The sequence below is a fragment of the Lissotriton helveticus genome, chromosome 6 (genome assembly GCF_964261635.1).
Source record: "Lissotriton helveticus chromosome 6, aLisHel1.1, whole genome shotgun sequence".
NCBI lineage: Eukaryota > Metazoa > Chordata > Amphibia > Caudata > Salamandridae > Lissotriton > Lissotriton helveticus.
In genome coordinates this window covers 1,382,070,703-1,382,093,439 of record NC_136067.1, presented here as the reverse complement: position 1 = coordinate 1,382,093,439, position 22,737 = coordinate 1,382,070,703, and positions in this window count along the sequence as shown.

Genomic DNA, 22,737 nt, shown 5'->3' with positions numbered 1-22,737 from the left:
GCCGTCTTCAGCCCGGCTTGCTTGAATCCAGTGGCAAAGTGAGCAAGCGACTCACGTCTGAGCATACCCTGCCAACTTATGGCAAACAAAGGGGTACAAAAGAGGGTGGTGATGGACGGATCATCTGAACCAATCAAACACTCACACCCAGTCAACAGATCTGGGTTTAATCCATCACCGTTCTTTAGCCCACTCCGCCACCCCAGTTCAGACATGGCCATATGCAAATCAGTCTGACCCTGTGCCTCATGGGAACAGTCCAGCCGGAACTGCCAAGCCATGCCTTCCCTGGACCGGAAACAAGCTTCAGAGGACCGGTTTCTGACATTACAGCCATCTACAGCCCGGCTTGCTTGAATCCAGTGGCAAAATGAGCAAGGGACTCACGTCTGAGCATACCCTGCCAACTTATGGCGAACAAAGCGGTACAAAAGGGGATGGTGATGGACGGAGCATCTGAACCAATCAAACACTCACACCCAGTCAACAGATCTGGGTTTAATCCATCACCGTTCTTTTGCCCACTCCGCCACCCCAGTTCAGATATGGCCATATGCAAATCAGTCTGACCCTGTGCCTCATGGGAACAGTCCAGCCCGAACTGCCAAGCCATGCCTTCCCTGGACCGGAAACAAGCTTCGGAGGACCGGTTTCTGGCATTACAGCCGTCTTTAGCCCAGCTTGCTTGAATCCAGTGGCAAAGTGAGCAAGGGACTCACGTCTGAGCATACCCTGCCAACTTATGGCGAACAAAGCGGTACAAAAGGGGGTGGTGATGGACGGAGCATCTGAACCAATCAAACACTCACACCCAGTCAACAGATCTGGGTTTAATCCATCACCGTTCTTTAGCCCACTCCGCCACCCCAGTTCAGACATGGCCATATGCAAATCAGTCTGACCCCGTGCCTCATGGGAACAGTCCAGCCCGAACTGCCAAGCCATGCCTTCCCTGGACCGGAAACAAGCTTCCGAGGACCGGTTTTTGACTTTAAAGCCATCTTCATCCCGGCTTGCTTGAATCCAGTGGCAAAGTGAGCAAGGGACTCACGTCTGAGCATACCCTGCCAACTTATGGCAAACAAAGGGGTACAAAAGGGGGTGGTGATGGACGGAGCATCTGAACCAATCAAACACTCATACCCAGTCAACAGATCTGGGTTTAATCCATCACCGTTCTTTTGCCCACTCCGCCACCCCAGTTCAGATATGGCCATATGCAAATCAGTCTGACCCTGTTCCTCATGGGAACAGTCCAGCCCGAACTGCCAAGCCATGCCTTCCCTGGACCGGAAACAAGCTTCCGAGGACCGGTTTCTGGCATCACAGCCGTCTTCAGCCCAGCTTGCTTGAATCCAGTGGCAAAGTGAGCAAGGGACTCACGTCTGAGCATACCCTGCCAACTTATGGCGAACAAAGCGGTACAAAAGGGGGTGGTGATGGACGGAGCATCTGAACCAATCAAACACTCACACCCAGTCAACAGATCTGGGTTTAATCCATCACCGTTCTTTAGCCCACTCCGCCACCCCAGTTCAGACATGGCCATATGCAAATCAGTCTGACCCCGTGCCTCATGGGAACAGTCCAGCCCGAACTGCCAAGCCATGCCTTCCCTGGACCGGAAACAAGCTTCCGAGGACTGGTTTTTGACATTACAGCCGTCTTCATCCCGGCTTGCTTGAATACAGTGGCAAAGTGAGCAAGGGACTCACGTCTGAGCATACCCTGCCAACTTATGGCGAACAAAGCGGTACAAAAGGGGGTGGTGATGGACGGAGCATCTGAACCAATCAAACACTCATACCCAGTCAACAGATCTGGGTTTAATCCATCACCGTTCTTTAGCCCACTCCGCCACCCCAGTTCAGACATGGCCATATGCAAATCAGTCTGACACGGTGCCTCATGGGAACAGTCCAGCCCGAACTGCCAAGCCATGCCTTCCCTGGACAGGAAACAAACTTCCGAGGACCGGTTTCTGGCATTACAGCCGTCTTCAGGTTCATATCAGTGATATCCCTGCTATATACATTCCCTTCAGCCAGTGCACGGTTGAAGGGCTCCCTAACAGCCCCTTTCGCGCCTTCGAGGGGGACCCGACAGGGGTGCCCCCTCTCCCTGCTGCTGTTTATAATAGCGATGGACCCTCTTGTACCCCATTTCCAAGATAATAATTCCCACCGGGGTATACAGTTTAAGACAGGCCCCTTACTGATTACATTATACGCAGACAATGTCATCCTTCATGTGAGACGCTCAGATGAAAACCTAGGACCGATTCTTTGAGAGATCACTCGCTACAGTGCCTTGTCGGGTTTGCACATTAATTGGGGCAAGTCCGAGGTTTTCCCTTTAACCGAGGCCCATGGTAGTCGAAGTATGGAATACCCACTAAAATGATGTGACGACTCAGTCAAATATTTAGGCATCCATATTCATAAAGACCCGTCGCAAATTCCCGAACTTAAGTATTTCCTTGCTATGGAGAAATTAAATGACAAAATTGGGCGCTGGCTGAAACTACCCCTATCAATGCGGGGAGGATTGCCTTGATTAAAATGGTTGTTCTCCCACAGTTCTTATACCTCTTCCAGAACAAACCAATACCGTTGTGCAAGAGCTTCTTGCTCCGCTCCGCTCCGCTCCCAGCTAATTCGGCTGGTATGGGGGCAGGACAACCCAGGGTCAGCTGTGGCGCCCTGACATTACCGTATGACCGAGGGGGGTTTGGGATCCCTAATTTTTGAGTCTATTATTTAATAGCACAATGTAGCTTCTCGAGACACTGGTTTCACTCTGACTCCCAGATCCCTTAACTCCGGCCAGAAGCCGATCTCTCTCATGCTACCCCCATTGGCACTCTTGCTGATTCGCCTGGCCCGAGACCCACAGGACCTCCAAACGTTATCCATGAACAGTTAGGGCTGCAAGCAATACACCCGCGCAACCGGGGCGCCACTCCTATACTCCTCGTCCCTTCTATTAGCAGGGAACCTATGGATCCCCATTGCTCAGGAGGCAACCGTGCAACGCACCCTAACTAAATTTGAACTGGCAACATTCGGGGATGTGTTCCCCAATGGCCACGTCTATTCTCATAGTGAAGACGCCCGATTCAGGGAGGCTAAATTTATGGATCAATTCATACTATGCCGGCTGCAAAGAGCACTGAGATCGCAGGTCCCCAGTTACACCATAGAATCACCAGACTCCCCACCACTGACACAACTCATCAAGGATAGCAGCGGGGAGCAGCTAATGTCTAAAATGTACAAGGCCACTATTGCACTGCTCTCAGCTAGGGATGAAGGGGTACGACAGGCGTGGGAATGGGACTTGGGTCATAAGTTAAAACATCATGACCTTGGGGTCGCTATTAATACGTGTTTGTATAGATAAATATCCAGACTGCCTCAGCAAGTGAACACTGGAGTGCAGCGCATGATAAACTTGATTAAAGTGAGAAATTACTTTGAAATCATGAAAATGGAGAGAAGTGGAATTGTACCCCTATGTGTCTACATGCTACACTAAAGTCGCCCATTTTAAAAGCGGGTACTCAAGAAAATTTTTACAAAACATGAATTCCTACCACCAATTGTGTCTTTCTGCAGAAAAGATTGAACACTAGGAGAAGAAATCTAGATGTGGTCTTGAAAAGAAGAAAGAAAAATCCTGGTAGAAAAAAAGGAGTATGAGAAGACTGTTAAGGCAGTGGCAAAAAGAGAAAGTACTTGAAAAATTGAAGATAAATTAATAGTGATTAAAGTCCCCAAGTGGGCACAATAAGCTGAGTTAAAAACCATGGAAAGCATGTAATCTAGTTTACCACAGAAGAAACATTATGAAATGGTGGAACACATATGTAATCCTGTCACTGCTACGGTTTCAGTCAATTACACCACTTCTGACCGCACTTTATTAATTGTGTATGGGTGTTTTCTTTAGCATGTCCGCGGTAAACCACAATCTCTCTGCAAATCTACTTTCCCTCTCTCACACTCCTAGTAGGTTTTTCATCCTCAACTCCTTTCTGACCTTAATGTTTAGTCCACCAGTAACAGGATTACATACTTAACTCCAATGCATTTCCCATATGCTTTTTGGAATGAGATATTGCAAAAAACTGCAGAACAGAATTGCACAAAATTTGGCAGAAAGCTAGATCTTAAAAGCCCAACTTAAAAAATAGAGCATTCTTATTGGCCTAATAGTGGCTCAAGGATAGGGGCTGCATGCCCTCTCTGTTTAATATTTGGCCCTGAGGGATGGGGTCCCCGGGCCCAATAGTGGCATGGGAGGGTGGCCACTCCCCTCACTCATAGATTAATATGTGGCCCCAAGAGTGGCTCGGGGGGCCCCACTCATATCCCCAACCCATATTTTTTTAAATAATGACCCCCAGGGTCATAATAAAAAGTCAAAACAATGCCGGCCGGAGGTTGTTTTTTTTACTTTGATACCACAGGAGTCCTGCAGTAATACCGCTGGATCGCAGCAAATATGAAACAATTTTTTGTAATTGCCCCCAGGGAGTGGGTCCCTTTGGACATCCCGCACCATGTCCCCTTCTAATGTTTTTTTAAAAATAGTCTTAGGACAGGGACTTAGTCCTGTAATGACTGCCGCTACATTATCTTTTATATTGAGGCCAGCCATTCAGAGCACATGCTCCCACTGGAGTGAGGAAGCTCAAGAGAAACAAAGCCCCCTATGCCAATAACAATGGTCTATTTTTTTCATTTTGGCTTGCAGGACTCTCACAAGAGTCCTTCGAACCCTACCGTCCAGATATACAAATATTTGGGCTCATTGATTTCTTAAAAACTACTGAAGGGATTTTCATCAAAGCACGCTTTTTGTACCAAAAGTCTAGCTTCCTGTAAAATTTGGTGTAATTCTGTTCAGCAGTTTTTAAAAACAATATCTCATGCCAAAAAAGTCTATGGGAAATGCAATGGAGTTTTGCATTTTAGGGCATCCCCTTGTCTTGGCCCCCGCTTGACGGATCACCATGAAACTTTCCATGACGAAACTAGATTAAAAAAGACAACCTTTTGTCAGGGCCTGACGGACGTGTCTGCCGAGTATCATTCAACAGGGAAGACTGCATCTCCCATAATGCCTAGCATTAGGGGGAGGACCAGGAAGGCATTTAGCAATGCGAGAGACAGAGGTCCTCGCACTTGATTTTGTCCTTGGAGTTGCTCACGGCTCAGCGGACGCCCTGTCCCCGCGGAGCCATTTTGGATTCGTTTGTTTTACTCCCATTTTGCCTGGTTTATCTCCGCGGCTGCGGAGCAGAGTTCGCGCTCATGCTCGGCTGAGCAAGAGCGCCCCAGGCAGTGTTCAGCTAAGTCTTGTATTTGGGTTCCTGGGTTGATTGGGCTGGGAAACGCTGGATTTGCCCCCTCCGTGCACTAACAGGAAATACCTGTTCTTTCACTCGGCGGAATGAAAGCGCCCTAGAGCTTAATTCTTGGATCCTATCATAAGCCTGAGAGAAGGGCTGGGAGCCACTGGATTGCCCCCTCCTAGCCTTATCAGGTATTGGAACCAGGGTGTGGTAGCATTGAGGATCCTCGAACTGGGAGCCGCTGGATTGCCCCCTCCCGAGTTCGATATCTCAGATAAGGGAAGGGTTCATCTCCTGAACATTTACCAGGTACTGCTTTGTATCCAGGGAGACTGTACAGGAGGGTAGGAAGAGGATTGCAAGTATTAATTTGTGCCTTCTTTTGTTACAGGTGTCCCTTCCACTGCAGCTCCCACCCTTACCTTTCCCTCGCTTGACTGCTTTTGTGCTCTGTATGCTTATAGCTAATCAGAGTGCAGGGACGTCAGGAGGTGGACCCCATTTGAGCATCGTTTCCATCCTGAGGAGCTCGCAGTCGTGACAGAATCACGTGCCCACGAACGATACTCCTCCTGATCGGAAGGATCCTCAAACATGGCGACTTTAGACGACGTTCTCCAGGCTTTAGTACTAGTACAGCAGGATCTGGCTACGTCGAAAGCGGAGACAGCAGCCTTAAGGGAGAGACTAGACAGACAGCAGGGAAACCCGTTTGATGCGTCAGTGGGTGCGCATCAAATTCAGGTGACGGTTCCTCCCCTCATACCCTTAGCTAGTCCCGAAAGATATACCGGTGATCCTCAGAAAATACAGGCTTTTCTAACGTACATTTTTCTTGCCGACCAGCCTCGTTTCCCACGAATCTGTCCCGAGTGGCATTTGCCATCTCTTATCTGTCGGGGGATGCGGCCAATTGGGCAGTCCCTTACGTCAGGAACGATGATCCCATCCTTTCCGACTGGTCAGCCTTTCGACAGGAATTCGAGCGGGTGTTTGACCGAAGGGCCACCACCCTCAGTGCAGACTGGGAGCTCCTGGAGCTCCGTCAAGGAAAAAAATACCTGGTCAAATACATGACAACTTTTAACCGGCTGATCGCAGAAACCGCCTGGCCGGAAGAAAAAAAAAAATGGCGCTGTATTATCAAGGACTGTCCGACGACATAAAAGATGTGTTGGCCCAGATCGACCCCCAACCTACCACATGTGTAGATTTGATAAACCTCACCTTGCGTCTAGACCATAGGATAGCGGAGAGGGGAGGAGATCGTAGGAGGCATGACAGACACTCAGGAGGCATGGGACCAGTGTCTCATCCTCCCCCAGTAGCGAGAGATAGCGCTCCAGAACCAATGGATGTAGGCGCTATCAGGTCCCCGTTGTCCAGGGCAGAAAGAGAGAGTCGCCGAACACAGGGGCTTTGTATGTATTGTGGCAAGAAAGGGCATTTGGTGAAGGAATGCACCTTAAAGCCAAAGAGACCAAAAACCTTTTATGCTGGTAAGAAAGTAGCGCTCACCTCAGTAAACCAGGGTGAAATCGAAGAGACAAGTACACCCACAGAGGGGTTGGAGGAAAAAGAATGGAGGTTGACGTCCTTAGCCTCCACTGAAGTCAAACATGTGGCTACTCACATCATACTCCCCACATTCTTGCAAACCAAGAAGCAGCAACATTCCGTATGGAGTATGATAGATTCCGGGGCTACCGGGAACTTCATTGACGAGGGACTGGTGCGGCGTTTGGGGTTGGGGCGAGTTCCAAATCCGACCCCGGAGACAGTGCTGGCAGTGGAGGGTACCCCATTGAAATCCTGTCCAATAACAGAATGCACTGAAGTAGTCGAGCTAATACTGAAGGGCAGCCCTGTCGATCATGTAGAGAACATAGTGTTAAACATAATTGTAGCCCCCCAATACGAGATCATACTGGGGATACCCTGGCTAGGACTACATAACCCCTCTATTGATTGGATGCTTAAATCCGTTAGCTTCCTTTTCGATGAGTGTCAGAACACATGCATGATTCAACCTCCATCACAAACGCTAGCATTAGCTCAGACCCTGCACATGGCTACGGCAGCCGAAAAAGAAACGGTACTGCCAACGGTCTATGAAGACTATAGAGAGGTGTTCAGCTAAATCAGGGCAGAGGTGCCCACTACCACATCGCGAGTACGACTGCCGTATAGATCTGATTGACGGAGCAATAGTCCCATCCTGTAGGGTGTATGCCTTATGAGAGCCTGAAACAAAACACTTACAGGAGTATTTGTCACACTTTAGCGCAATCGGGTTCATCCGGCCATCCAGGTCTCCAGCAGCCTCGCCTCTGTTTTTAACGGCGAAAGTCAATGGTGAGCTGCGCACATGCATTGACTACCGCCAGCTGAACAAACAAAAGATCAGGAACCGCTACCCACTTCCACTCATCCCCGTCTTGTTGGATCAAGTGAGGGAGGCCAATATCTATACACGGTTGGACCTCCGTGGCGCCTATCACTTGGTTAGGATTCACAAGGGGGATGAGTGGAAGACGGCGTTCAAAACCCGATACGGCCTGTTCGAATACTTGGTTATGCCATTCGGGTTGTGTAACGCCCCGGCGGCATTCCAATATTTCCTCAATGACGTGCTGAAGGAGTACATAGACCCGTTTGTCATAGTATACATCGATGACATCCTGGTCTATTCGGTATCCAGAGCTCAGCACGTCAGCCATGTCATCCTGATCCTGAAAAGATTGCTGGAGAACAGCCTCTATTGTAAACTCAGCAAATGCAAATTCAGCGTAGCTATGGTGGAATTTTTAGGGGTTATCCTAACTCCTAGGGGTTTCCGTATGACTGAAAGAAAGATAGAGGCTGTTCGATCATGGCCGGTGCCTAAATGTGTGAAAGATGTGCAATGTTTCCTTGGTTTCTCTAACTATTATTGGAGATTCATCTCTCAGTTCTCCCTGTTGGCCTCCCTGATTACCAAACTGCTGAGGAAGGGGGTACCTTTCAGGTGGAATCCCGAGGCCATGGAAGCGTTTGAGCATCTGAAAAAGGCGTTCGTCACTGCCCCGATTTTGAGACACCCTCAACTGGACATCCCTTTTGTGGTGGAGGCGGATGCATCAGATTCAGCGGTGGGGGCCGTCTTATCACAGAGAGACAAGGAAACGGGACAACTGCATCCTGTTGCCTTTCTGTCTAAAAAACGAAACCCTGCCGAAACTAACTATACAATATCCGAGAAAGAGCTGTTAGCCATCAAAAGGGCGTTCCAGGAGTGGAGGCATTATCTGTGGGGAACGCAACATCCGATAACTGTGTATTCTGATCATAGGAACTTGCAGTTCATGAAGACCGCACGCCACCTTTCACACCGACAAATGAGGTGGATGTTGTTTTTTGCGGAGTACAATTTCATAGTCACCTTCCATCCAGGGTCTGAAAACAGGAAGGCAGATTCCCTCTATCGGCAAGGGGAAGACTCTGTACCACAACAAGAGATGCAACGAGCCATCATAGCCATTGAGAGAGTAGTGTGCTCGGTTACTGCAGACCAATTCATAGAGCAAGTCCATAGTGATCGGAGTCAAGCCCAGTGGCAAGCATGGGCGAGAAAGAACAGACTCCGGGTTATCAAACACGGAATACCTCTGCATGAGGGGAAGTTGTACTTGCCCACACACCCCCTTCGGTTGAAGGCGTTCAATTGGTGCCATAACAATGTGCTTGCAGGGCATCCAGGACACAAGAAAACGTTGCATCTAGTAAAGCGCCATTTCTGGTGGGAAAACATGTCGAAGGATGTAGAAAGCTGGATGAATCAATGTGACACCTGTGCCAGTGCGATAGGAGACCAATCCAAAAGTCGAGGAAAACTTATGCCATTACCCTCTCCGTCCCGTCCATGGCACGGGAAACAACCGTTACATCGCAACTTTTACAACGCACTTCTATTACAACGCAGCTTTTACAACTCTGGATCCATTACATCGCATGTCTTTACAACGCATGACATTACATAGCAGATGCTATTACAACGCATGTTATTACAACGTAAGTATAAGTAAGTATATAATTTTGTAAAAATTTTATTTAATATTATTAAATTAAATTAAATAATATTATGAATAAAAAAATACTAATTTATGTTTTTTTATATTATAAATTAAATATATTAATTTAAGTAATTTTAAAAAATAAGTATGAGTATAAGAGTATATGTTTTGGGGTACTGAGGTATACGTTTTGGGTGTTTGGGTATTTTTAGGTTTCAGGGCTGGGTTTGGGTTTTGGGGTACAGGGGTATTTTTAGGTTTTAGGGCAGGGTTTGGGGTTTTGGGGTACAGGGGTATTTTTAGGTTTCAGGGCTGGGTTTGGGATTTGGGGTACAGGGGTATTTTTAGGTTTTAGGACTGGGTTTGGGTTTTGGGGTACAGGGGTATTTTTAGGTTTCAGGGCTGGGTTTGGTTTTTGGGGTACAGGGGTATTTTTAGGTTTTAGGGCTGGGTTTGGGTTTTGGGATACAGGGGTATTTTTAGGTTTTAGGGCTGGGTTTGGGTTTTGGGGTACAGGGGTATTTTTAGGTTTCAGGGCTGGGCTTGGTTTTTGGGGTACAGGGGTATTTTTAGGTTTTGGGCTGGGTTTGGGTTTTGGGATACAGGGGTATTTTTAGGTTTTAGGGCTGGGTTTGGGTTTTGGGGTACAGGGGTATTTTTAGGTTTCAGGGCTGGGTTTGGTTTTTGGGGTACTGGGGTATTTTTAGGTTTTAGGGCTGGGTTTGGGTTTTGGGGTACAGGGGTATTTTTAGGTTTCAGGGCTGGGTTTGTTTTTTGGGGTACAGGGGTATTTTTAGGTTTTAGGGCTGGGTTTGGGTTTTGGGGTACAGGGGTATTTTTAGGTTTCAGGGCTGGGTTTGGGTTTTGGGGTACAGGGGTATTTTTAGGTTTTAGGGCTGGGTTTGGGTTTTGGGGTACAGGGGTATTTTTAGGTTTTAGGGCTGGGCTTGGGTTTTGGGGTACAGGGGTATTTTTAGGTTTCAGGGCTGGGGTTGGTTTTTGGGGTACAGGGGTATTTTTAGGTTTTAGGGCTGGGTTTGGGTTTTGGGATACAGGGGTATTTTTAGGTTTCAGGGCTGGGTTTGGTTTTTGGGGTACAGGGGTATTTTAAGGGTTCAGGGCTAGGTTTGGGTTTTGAGGTACAGGGGTATTTTTTGGGTTTTTAAAAAAAACGATTTTAAATTAATTTAATTAAAATAATTAAATTAAAATAATTAAATTAAATTAATTAAATTAAATTAATAATAATAATTGTAAAATTAATTAAATTAAATTTATTTAATTAAATTAATTACAATTTTAAAATTAGTTAATTTAAATAAATTAAATTAAATTAATTTAATTAGATTAATTACAATTTTTAAAAAAAAGATATACTTACCTATACTTACATTGTAATGGCATGCGTTGTAATAGCATCTGCTATGTAATGTCATGCGTTGTAATGCCATGCGATGTAATGGATCCTGCGTTGTAAAAAATGCGTTGTAACAGAGTGCGTTGTAATATCTCGCGTTGTAACGTCATACATCCCCATGGCACACGATCAGCGTGGACTTCATAGTCGGTCTCCCAACAGATCAAGGGTGCAACGCCATCATGGTGGTGGTCGACAGTTTAACAAAGATGGGACATTTTGTCCCTTTCAAAAACCTGCCTACGGCCAGCCAAACGGCCCAGTTGTTACTAACTCATGTGGTGAGGATCCATGGTATACCGTGGGTAATCGTCACGGACCGAGGTCCTCAGTTTTTGGCAAGATTTTGGCCCATGTGGTGCAAGGCCCTCCGGGTGGAAGAGGCCTTATCCACCAGCTTCCATCCGCAAACCGACGGTAAGACCGAGCGGCTTAACCAAACGCTCAAAAAATACCTGAGGTGTTATTCTGAGGAAGCAAATCAATCCTGGGTCTCCCTGTTATGGCTTGCGGAACTATCCTACAACAATGCCTGGCACAGTTCGATAGGGGAAACACCGTTCAAGGCCAACACCGGTTTTCACGCGAACACTCTGCCCTTGACAGTACCAGGAGAAGTGCACAATCATCCCACGGTAGCAGCTCACGTGAAGACTCTTCTGACAACTCACAGGCGGATTCAGAAAACGCTGGTCCAGGCAAAGACTTCCTACAAGAAGTGGGCCGATAAACATCGACAGGATGGTCCTCTATATAGAGTGGGCGACAGGGTCTGGCTGTCGACGAAGAACATCCGTTTCCGCTACCGTAGTATAGTCCATCCACGCTACATAGGTCCCTATGTCATACTCCGAAAAGTCAATCCGGTGGCGTACAAACTCAAGCTGCCTGCTTCTATGAGGATACATCCTGTGTTCCACTGCAGCCTGCTGAAACCTGCTGGTTCGGCACGGTGCAAAGCTGTTCCGCCTATTCTGAAGGATGGTCAGATGGAATATGAGGTTCGACGCATTCTGGACTCCAGGTATCGTCAAGGGAAGCTGTGGTTCCTTATCTCCTGGAAAGGATACCAGCCTGAGGATGATTCTTGGGAACCGAGTGCGGGGGTTCATGCCCCGCGGATGGTCCGATTGTTTTACGCCCGTAACCCGGGTAAGCCTGGCGCTAGGAGGCACTGAGGAGGGGGGCGTACTGTCAGGGCCTGACGGATGTGCCTGCCAAGTATCATTCAACAGGGAAGACTACATCTCCCATAATGCCTAGCGTTAAGGGGAGGACCAGGAAGGCATCTAGCAATGCGAGAGACAGAGGTCCTCGCACGTGATTTTTCCCTTGGAGTTGCTCACGGCTCAGCGGACGCCCTGTCCCCGCGGAGCCGTTTTGGATTTATTTGTTTTACTCCCGTTTTGCCTGGTTTATCTCCGCCGCTGCGGAGCAGAGTTCGGCTGATGCTCGTCTGAGCAAGAGCGCCCCAGGCAGTGTTCTGCTAAGTCTTGTTTTTGGGTTCCTGTGTTGATTGTGCCGGGAGACGCTGGATTTGCCCCCCTCCGTGGACTAACAGGAAATACCTGTTCTTTCACTCGGCGGAATGAAAGCGCCCTAGAGCTTAATTCTTGGATCCTATCATAAGCCTGAGAGAAGGGCTGGGAGCCGCTGGATTGCCCCCTCCTAGCCTTATCAGGTATTGGAACCAGGGTGTGGTAACATTGAGGATCCTCGAACTGGGAGCCGCTGGATTGCCCCCTCCCGAGTTCGATATCTCAGATAAGGGAAGGGTTCATCTCCTGAACATTTACCAGGTACTGCTTTGTATCCAGGGAGACAGTACAGGAGGGTAGGAAGAGGATTGCAAGTATTAATGTGTGACTTCTTTTGTTACAGGTGTCCCTTCCACTGCAGCTCCCACCCTTACCTTTCCCTCGCTTGACTGCTTTTGTGCTCTGTATGCTTATAGCTAGTCAGAGTGCAGGGACGTCAGGAGGTGGACCCCATTTGAGCATCGTTTCGATCCTGAGGAGCTCGCAGTCGTGACACCTTTAGGGAAGTTTTGTGAAAATTCATCAATCAGCGCCAAAGGTAAAAGCAAACCAAAAAAAGCACTTCCTGTGAAAACGCAGACCTACCTATACCCATTGGTGACTGTCACTGGGTAATTTATATATAATATATATATATAGGCTGTGAGAAAATTAAAACTCAATAAATTCCATATGCTACAACCTAAAAAGAAAACAGTACCCATTAACACCGGAGCCAACACTAGCCCCTCATTGCTGACGGCTGGAGATCTTAGCCTGTTTCAAGATGTTTGGGCCTTACAGAATGAACCACAAGCTAAAACGCCCATCATGGATCAAGATCTTTTGGAACATAGAGGGTCATGTATAACGCCTTTCAAACCCAAATCTGTCTTTCAGCCAATCATGCTGCACGACAACTTGGATGTATACCATGATTTAGTTACTAGTGATCTGAAAAAACTGTATACGGCAACCAATAAAATCCGCCATGGAATAGACAAACAAAATCTTTGCTACAAGCAATTAATGAAAAAACTACAATCCAATAACAACATCATCGTGAGACAATCAGACAAGGACAGCAATATTGTCCTATGTCCTATGGCTGTGCCAGTTGTATATGGAGTAAGCAGGACAATAATTGGCTGACCCTGCATGTTACAGAAAGAGCAATATCCATATAGTAAAAGCAGCATGGAATGATCACTATCATAAATTACTGGCTTGGAAGAGTGGGGGGTTGATTACGGATGCTGAATTTCATTTTAAAAAAAGGAACATCCGGTCATTTATTTATTTATTTGTTAACATTTGTAGAGCGCAGCGATTACCCTAGGGCGTCTTGGCGCTAGTAATTCCACAGTTTCACACTCGTTGCAAGAGGCTCATTGGTTAAATAGCCATGTTTTTAAGAGTTTCCGGAATTGGTAGAGTGACGGACTCGTCCTGATGTTGTGCGGAAGAGTATTCCAAAGTTTGGGGGCAGCCACTGTAAAGCGACGGTCACCCCAGGAAACTTTCTTTGATCGTGGAATAACTAGTTGGTGCAAGGAGGAGGAGCGGAGCTGTCTGGAAGGTACATAAAATTTCAGTTGGTCTTTAAGCGAGTGCGGTCCTTGATTGTTTAAAGCCTTATAAACTATGCACAAGGACTTGAACTTAATTCTATTTTCGATCGTAAGCCAATGGTACTGCCTTATTGTCGCTGATATGGATTCAAACTTTGAGGTTCCTGAGAGCAAGCGTGCCGCCGCGTTTTGGATTGACTGTAATTTGTTTTTGACCCTGACCTGAGCGTTGAGGAAAAGACCGTTACAATAATTTAACGCTGTTAAAACTAAGGAGCTCACCAAAGTTTTGATTAAGGTCTCCGGAAGAAAGGGACAAATCTTTCTAATCATTTTCAGTCTGTAATGAGCCGTTGAGGCAACTTTGTTTGCGTGGTCCATAAAGCTGAGTCCATCATCGAAAATGACGCCTAAATTCCTAACTTTAGGTGTGGGGGTGGGAGGGGGACCAAAGGCGGGTGGCCACCAGTAGGAGGACCATGCTGGGAGGAGAGGACCAAAGATGACTACCTCGGTTTTCTCTGAATTAAGTTTGAGGCAGTTAGTTGCCATCCATTCTCCGATTTCAAGCAGTCCGTTTTTAAAGTTTTGCGCTACTTCTCCTCCATCACCCTTGATAGCCAACACCAGCTGCGTGTCGTCCGCATAAGATGTTAGGCTCATCCCATAAGCCCTGATGACATTGGCAAGGTCCGACACATAGATATTGAATAGTGTCGGACTAAGGGATGAGCCTTGGGGGACACCACATGGCAGAGAGAGTTGGGCAGATCGAAAAGGTCCGAGGGTGACCGCTTGTGTTCTATCCGCGAGGAAGGAGGCAAGGAGGTTTCTGTCTGAATAACAGATGCCCAATTTTTCGACACGGTCGACCAAGATGTTATGGTCGACCGTGTCGAAGGCTGCTGATAGGTCTAGCAGTACTAGAATTGCAGTCCCGCCTTGATCCCGGATGGCCCTAACATCATCAGCGGCCTTAATAAGGGCGGTTTCAGTCCCATGATGTCTTTGGAGGCCGAATTGAGAGTCATCTAGCAATCGATGTTTCTCAATGAAGTCAGAAAGTTGGGAGCTCATAGCTTTTTCGACTACTTTGGCTAAAAACGGTAGGCTCGCAATTGGCCTATAGTTTTTAAGTTCGTTTTTATCCAGGCCGGATTTTTTTAATAAAGGTTTCAGTAGTGTTTTTTTTAAAGCGTTCGGATAAATCCCTGAGGACAGGATGGCATTACAAACTTGAGTCAGCACAGGTATGATGGAGTCCATAACTGGGATTAGGACTGAAATTGGACAGGGGTCAAGGGCGGAGCCTGATTTGATGGTTGAGACAATGGTCTTTGTTTGGTCGTCTATAAGCTTATGAAAACTCGACAAGGTGATGGCTTGAGATGGGCAAGGGGGAGCGATATTCATCGTGGATGATTTAAAGGTGAAGGCTTGGTAGATGTCATCCACTTTGGTGAAGAAGAATTTTGCCAGATCATCGCATAATTCTTGGGAGGGAGCAGGGGTAAGGTCGGGAACATTACCTGCCAAAATTTTTGTTATTTCATATAGGCGTTTACTTGAATTTGTGGCTTGGTCAATTTGATTAGAATAATATGATTTTTTTGCTTTGGTAATCATAGATTTATAAAGTGCCAGAGATTCTTTGTAATCTTTCTTACTGGCCAAGTCGTAGTTTTTTCTCCAGATCCTTTCCAGAATCCTATTACTTTGTTTTTGCCGCCTTAAATCATCGGAGTACCATGGGGCAGTCGGTTTAGCTCGGTTCCTGGACAGAGATTTCGAACACACTGTATGCTCGGTTGCCTGAGTGAGCCAGGTCTGAAATTTTAACGTTGCTTCATTGGGATCGTTAGGCACCGTAGGACACAAATTGTCTAGCTGTATTTTCAACTCTGTCTGATTTATATTCTTCCAATCTTTGAAGGAGCTTTGGTTTATTAAGGTGGAATTGTTATTTTGGACAGATTTGATGGAGATTTCCCCAAATATGGCATAGTGATCAGTCCACGGCATTGGTAGAATGTCCGTTATATGGAGACAGTCAACATTAGAGAAAACGGCGTCTAAAATATGGCCTGCTAAATGCGTGGCAGAGGTGACTAATTGTTTTAACCCCAGAATCTCCATGTCCGATACGAGGGTAGATGTATCAGCGTGGTCAGGTTGGTCTAGGTGAAAATTCAGATCACCTAGCACTGTAAATGTATTTTCCATTGCTAATGTTTCCAGCATATTGCTAATACTGGTGAGAAAACCTGTCCTAGTTCCTGGAGGGCGATAAATCAGTATACCCTTAAAATTAAAAAGGGGACTGAATTGTATTCCAAATTGCAGTGCTTCACAGGAATTAGATGGAATAGGGGTGGTTCTAACAGGAAAACACTCTCTGGCTCTGATAGCCAGGCCGCCTCCTCTTCCCCTTACTCTATCCTGCCGGTAAACTTTGTAACCGGCTGGTACTGCAATAACCATATCTGGTTCAGACGACTCATTAGTCCAAGTTTCGGTAACAAAAAGGATGTCGAGTTTATTGTCTATAATAAGGTCCGCAACTTCCTGGCTGTGTTTGCACAGTGAGCGGGCATTGATGAGTGCCATCAGCAAAGTTACGTCCTTGGTAGTAATCTGCTGCTTAGATTGGGCAAAATGATTCAGAAAAGGGGGTGGTGATGAACAGAGTGCCTGAATTAAGCAGACCACTCTTACCCAGTCCAAAGATCAGGGCTTGATCCATCACCGTTTTTTAGCTCACTGCACCATCCCAGCTCAGAACTTGGCTATATGCAAATTAGTCTGTTCCTGTCCCAGTGCATGATGGGAACAGGGCAAACCAAACTACCAAGCCAATTCTTGTACTGGGAAGGAAACAAGCTTCCGGGGACCGGTTTCTGCCATTTCAGGCGTCGTCGGCCCGGCTTGCTTGAATCCTGATGGTGCAATGAGCAAGGGACTCACATCTGAGTATACCCTTTCACGCTTATGGTGGACAAAATGATTCAGAAAAGGGGGTGGTGATGAACAGAGTGCCTGAATTAAGCAGACCACTCTTACCCAGTCCAAAGATCAGGGCTTGATCCATCACCGTTTTTTAGCTCACTGCACCATCCCAGCTCAGAACTTGGCTATATGCAAATTAGTCTGTTCCTGTCCCAGTGCATGATGGGAACAGGGCAAACCAAACTACCAAGCCAATTCTTGTACTGGGAAGGAAACAAGCTTCCGGGGACCGGTTTCTGCCATTTCAGGCGTCGTCGGCCCGGCTTGCTTGAATCCTGATGGTGCAATGAGCAAGGGACTCACATCTGAGTATACCCTTCCACGCTTATGGTGGACAAAATGATTCAGAAAAGGGGGTGGTGATGAACAGAGTGCCTGAATTAAGCAGACCACTCTTACCCAGTCCAAAGATCAGGGCTTGATCCATCACCGTTTTTTAGCTCACTGCACCATCCCAGCTCAGAACTTGGCTATATGCAAATTAGTCTGTTCCTGTCCCAGTGCATGATGGGAACAGGGCAAACCAAACTACCAAGCCAATTCTTGTACTGGGAAGGAAACAAGCTTCCGGGGACCGGTTTCTGCCATTTCAGGCGTCGTCGGCCCGGCTTGCTTGAATCCTGATGGTGCAATGAGCAAGGGACTCACATCTGAGTATACCCTTCCACGCTTATGGTGGACAAAATGATTCAGAAAAGGGGGTGGTGATGAACAGAGTGCCTGAATTAAGCAGACCACTCTTACCCAGTCCAAAGATCAGGGCTTGATCCATCACCGTTTTTTAGCTCACTGCACCATCCCAGCTCAGAACTTGGCTATATGCAAATTAGTCTGTTCCTGTCCCAGTGCATGATGGGAACAGGGCAAACCAAACTACCAAGCCAATTCTTGTACTGGGAAGGAAACAAGCTTCCGGGGACCGGTTTCTGCCATTTCAGGCGTCGTCGGCCCGGCTTGCTTGAATCCTGATGGTGCAATGAGCAAGGGACTCACATCTGAGTATACCCTTCCACGCTTATGGTGTACAAAATGATTCAGAAAAGGGGGTGGTGATGAACAGAGTGCCTGAATTAAGCAGACCACTCTTACCCAGTCCAAAGATCAGGGCTTGATCCATCACCGTTTTTTAGCTCACTGCACCATCCCAGCTCAGAACTTGGCTATATGCAAATTAGTCTGTTCCTGTCCCAGTGCATGATGGGAACAGGGCAAACCAAACTACCAAGCCAATTCTTGTACTGGGAAGGAAACAAGCTTCCGGGGACCGGTTTCTGCCATTTCAGGCGTCGTCGGCCCGGCTTGCTTGAATCCTGATGGTGCAATGAGCAAGGGACTCACATCTGAGTATACCCTTCCACGCTTATGGTGGACAAAATGATTCAGAAAAGGGGGTGGTGATGAACAGAGTGCCTGAATTAAGCAGACCACTCTTACCCAGTCCAAAGATCAGGGCTTGATCCATCACCGTTTTTTAGCTCACTGCACCATCCCAGCTCAGAACTTGGCTATATGCAAATTAGTCTGTTCCTGTCCCAGTGCATGATGGGAACAGGGCAAACCAAACTACCAAGCCAATTCTTGTACTGGGAAGGAAACAAGCTTCCGGGGACCGGTTTCTGCCATTTCAGGCGTCGTCGGCCCGGCTTGCTTGAATCCTGATGGTGCAATGAGCAAGGGACTCACATCTGAGTATACCCTTCCACGTTTATGGTGGACAAAATGATTCAGAAAAGGGGGTGGTGATGAACAGAGTGCCTGAATTAAGCAGACCACTCTTACCCAGTCCATAGATCAGGGCTTGATCCATCACCGTTTTTTAGCTCACTGCACCATCCCAGCTCAGAACTTGGCTATATGCAAATTAGTCTGTTCCTGTCCCAGTGCATGATGGGAACAGGGCAAACCAAACTACCAAGCCAATTCTTGTACTGGGAAGGAAACAAGCTTCCGGGGACCGGTTTCTGCCATTTCAGGCGTCGTCGGCCCGGCTTGCTTGAATCCTGATGGTGCAATGAGCAAGGGACTCACATCTGAGTATACCCTTCCACGCTTATGGTGGACAAAATGATTCAGAAAAGGGGGTGGTGATGAACAGAGTGCCTGAATTAAGCAGACCACTCTTACCCAGTCCAAAGATCAGGGCTTGATCCATCACCGTTTTTTAGCTTACTGCACCATCCCAGCTCAGAACTTGGCTATATGCAAATTAGTCTGTTCCTGTCCCAGTGCATGATGGGAACAGGGCAAACCAAACTACCAAGCCAATTCTTGTACTGGGAAGGAAACAAGCTTCCGGGGACCGGTTTCTGCCATTTCAGGCGTCGTTGGCCCGGCTTGCTTGAATCCTGATGGTGCAATGAGCAAGGGACTCACATCTGAGTATACCCTTCCACGCTTATGGTGGACAAAATGATTCAGAAAAGGGGGTGGTGATGAACAGAGTGCCTGAATTAAGCAGACCACTCTTACCCAGTCCAAAGATCAGGGCTTGATCCATCACCGTTTTTTAGCTCACTGCACCATCCCAGCTCAGAACTTGGCTATATGCAAATTAGTCTGTTCCTGTCCCAGTGCATGATGGGAACAGGGCAAACCAAACTACCAAGCCAATTCTTGTACTGGGAAGGAAACAAGCTTCCGGGGACCGGTTTCTGCCATTTCAGGCGTCGTCGGCCCGGCTTGCTTGAATCCTGATGGTGCAATGAGCAAGGGACTCACATCTGAGTATACCCTTCCACGCTTATGGTGGACAAAATGATTCAGAAAAGGGGGTGGTGATGAACAGAGTGCCTGAATTAAGCAGACCACTCTTACCCAGTCCAAAGATCAGGGCTTGATCCATCACCGTTTTTTAGCTCACTGCACCATCCCAGCTCAGAACTTGGCTATATGCAAATTAGTCTGTTCCTGTCCCAGTGCATGATGGGAACAGGGCAAACCAAACTACCAAGCCAATTCTTGTACTGGGAAGGAAACAAGCTTCCGGGGACCGGTCTCTGCCATTTCAGGCGTCGTCGGCCCGGCTTGCTTGAATCCTGATGGTGCAATGAGCAAGGGACTCACATCTGAGTATACCCTTCCACGCTTATGGTGTACAAAATGATTCAGAAAAGGGGGTGGTGATGAACAGAGTGCCTGAATTAAGCAGACCACTCTTACCCAGTCCAAAGATCAGGGCTTGATCCATCACCGTTTTTTAGCTCACTGCACCATCCCAGCTCAGAACTTGGCTATATGCAAATTAGTCTGTTCCTGTCCCAGTGCATGATGGGAACAGGGCAAACCAAACTACCAAGCCAATTCTTGTACTGGGAAGGAAACAAGCTTCCGGGGACCGGTTTCTGCCATTTCAGGCGTCGTCGGCCCGACTTGCTTGAATCCTGATGGTGCAATGAGCAAGGGACTCACATCTGAGTATACCCTTCCACGCTTATGGTGGACAAAATGATTCAGAAAAGGGGGTGGTGATGAACAGAGTGCCTGAATTAAGCAGACCACTCTTACCCAGTCCAAAGATCAGGGCTTGATCCATCACCGTTTTTTAGCTCACTGCACCATCCCAGCTCAGAACTTGGCTATATGCAAATTAGTCTGTTCCTGTCCCAGTGCATGATGGGAACAGGGCAAACCAAACTACCAAGCCAATTCTTGTACTGGGAAGGAAACAAGCTTCCGGGGACCGGTTTCTGCCATTTCAGGCGTCGTCGGCCCGGCTTGCTTGAATCCTGATGGTGCAATGAGCAAGGGACTCACATCTGAGTATACCCTTCCACGCTTATGGTGGACAAAATGATTCAGAAAAGGGCCAGGGACAGACTAATTTGCATATAGCCAGGTTCTGAGCTGGGATGGGGCAGTGAGCTAAATAACGGTGATGGATCAAGCCCTGATCTTTGGACTGGGTAAGAGTGGTCTGCTTAATTCAGACACTCTGTTCATCACCACCCCCTTTTCTGAATCGTTTTTGGCCACTATAGGTGTGGCAGGGTATACTCAGACATGAGTCCCTTGCTCACTGCTCCATCAGGATTCAAGCAAGCCGGGCCGACGAGGCTGAAATGCCAGAAACCGGTCCCCGGTAGCTTGTCTCCTTTCTGGTGAAGAATTGGCTTGGTAGTTTGGTCTGCCCTGTTCCCATGATGCACTGGGCCAGGGACAGACTAATTTGCATATAGCCAGGTTCTGAGCTGGGATGGGGCAGTGAGCTAAATAACGGTGATAGATCAAGCCCTGATCTTTGGACTGGGTAAGAGTGGTCTGCTTAATTCAGACACTCTGTTCATCACCACCCCCTTTTCTGAATCGTTTTTGGCCACTATAGGTGTGGCAGGGTATACTCAGACATGAGTCCCTTGCTCACTGCTCCATCAGGATTCAAGCAAGCCGGGCCGACGAGGCTGAAATGCCAGAAACCGGTCCCCGGTAGCTTGTCTCCTTTCTGGTGAAGAATTGGCTTGGTAGTTTGGTCTGCCCTGTTCCCATGATGCACTGGGCCAGGGACAGACTAATTTGCATATAGCCAGGTTCTGAGCTGGGATGGGGCAGTGAGCTAAATAACGGTGATGGATCAAGCCCTGATCTTTGGACTGGGTAAGAGTGGTCTGCTTAATTCAGACACTTTGTTCATCACCACCCCCTTTTCTGAATCGCTTAGATTGGGCAGGCACCGTATGCAGAGGGATGACATTTTTACAATGTGGGCAAGGCGCATTTGGGTCATGTAGGTTCATGTGAGGATCTACTATCGTGCAGGACAAAAGTGGCAATGGTCTAAGGTCCAATAAAGTTGTGCGTGAATAAGAGAGGATGTGGGTGCCTGATGGCCGACCAGGGGTCGTGGCCCTGGGCTCGGTCCCGGCGCGGACGGGCGCAGACGGGCTTGCCTTTGGCGCGCCGCCGCCGCGCCCGCTGCGCCCGCCCGCTGCGCGGTCGGGATGGTCTAGTGCCTTTATACATTGGAGGATGAGGAGGGTGGGAGGGGTCCAACCACTGCACCGCCACCCTTACCTCGCTCAAGATGGCTGCTGAGGTGGGTGGAGTGCTGTGTCAGCGCGTGGAACAAGTGCTGTGACCCAAAGAGCCTGTGTATCACCTCCGGCGGACGCTAATCTCGCGCCGAGGTGAGGGCTGCAATTATTAAAACCTAACTGGCTAAAATATGTACAGACGTAAAACGAGCGCTATTAGTATTCAAAGCGCGTAAATTACAGCACAAGAGAGCACAAAAGATATTGCAGAGAGCCCCCGGCTTTCCGCCTCAGGGGAGAGTGTAAAACAAATGAAATTTGCCCGGATAGTGATCTCCTCCCTTAAATAAACCGGAGGGCGGGAGGGGTCCAACCACTGCACCGCCACCCTTACCTCGCTCAAGATGGCTGCTGAGGTGGGTGGAGTGCTGTGTCAGCGCGTGGAACAAGCGCTGTGACCCAAAGAGCCTGTGTATCACCTCCGGCGGACGCTAATCTCGCGCCGAGGTGAGGGCTGCAATTATTAAAACCTAACTGGCTAAAATATGTACAGACGTAAAACGAGCGCTATTAGTATTCAAAGCGCGTAAATTACAGTACAAGAGAGCACAAAAGATATTGCAGAGAGCCCCCGGCTTTCCGCCTCAGGGGAGAGTGTAAAACAAATGAAATTCCCCACCCTTTATCTCATTCCCAAGATTCACAAATGTACAGATAAACCACCTGGGAGACCAGTAATTTCTGCCATTGATAGTATAATGGAGAATACCTCCAAATACGTGGATTGTTTCTTGCAAGACTGGGTCAAGGGGCTGGCATCCTATGTGCAGGACACATCGGACTTTCTA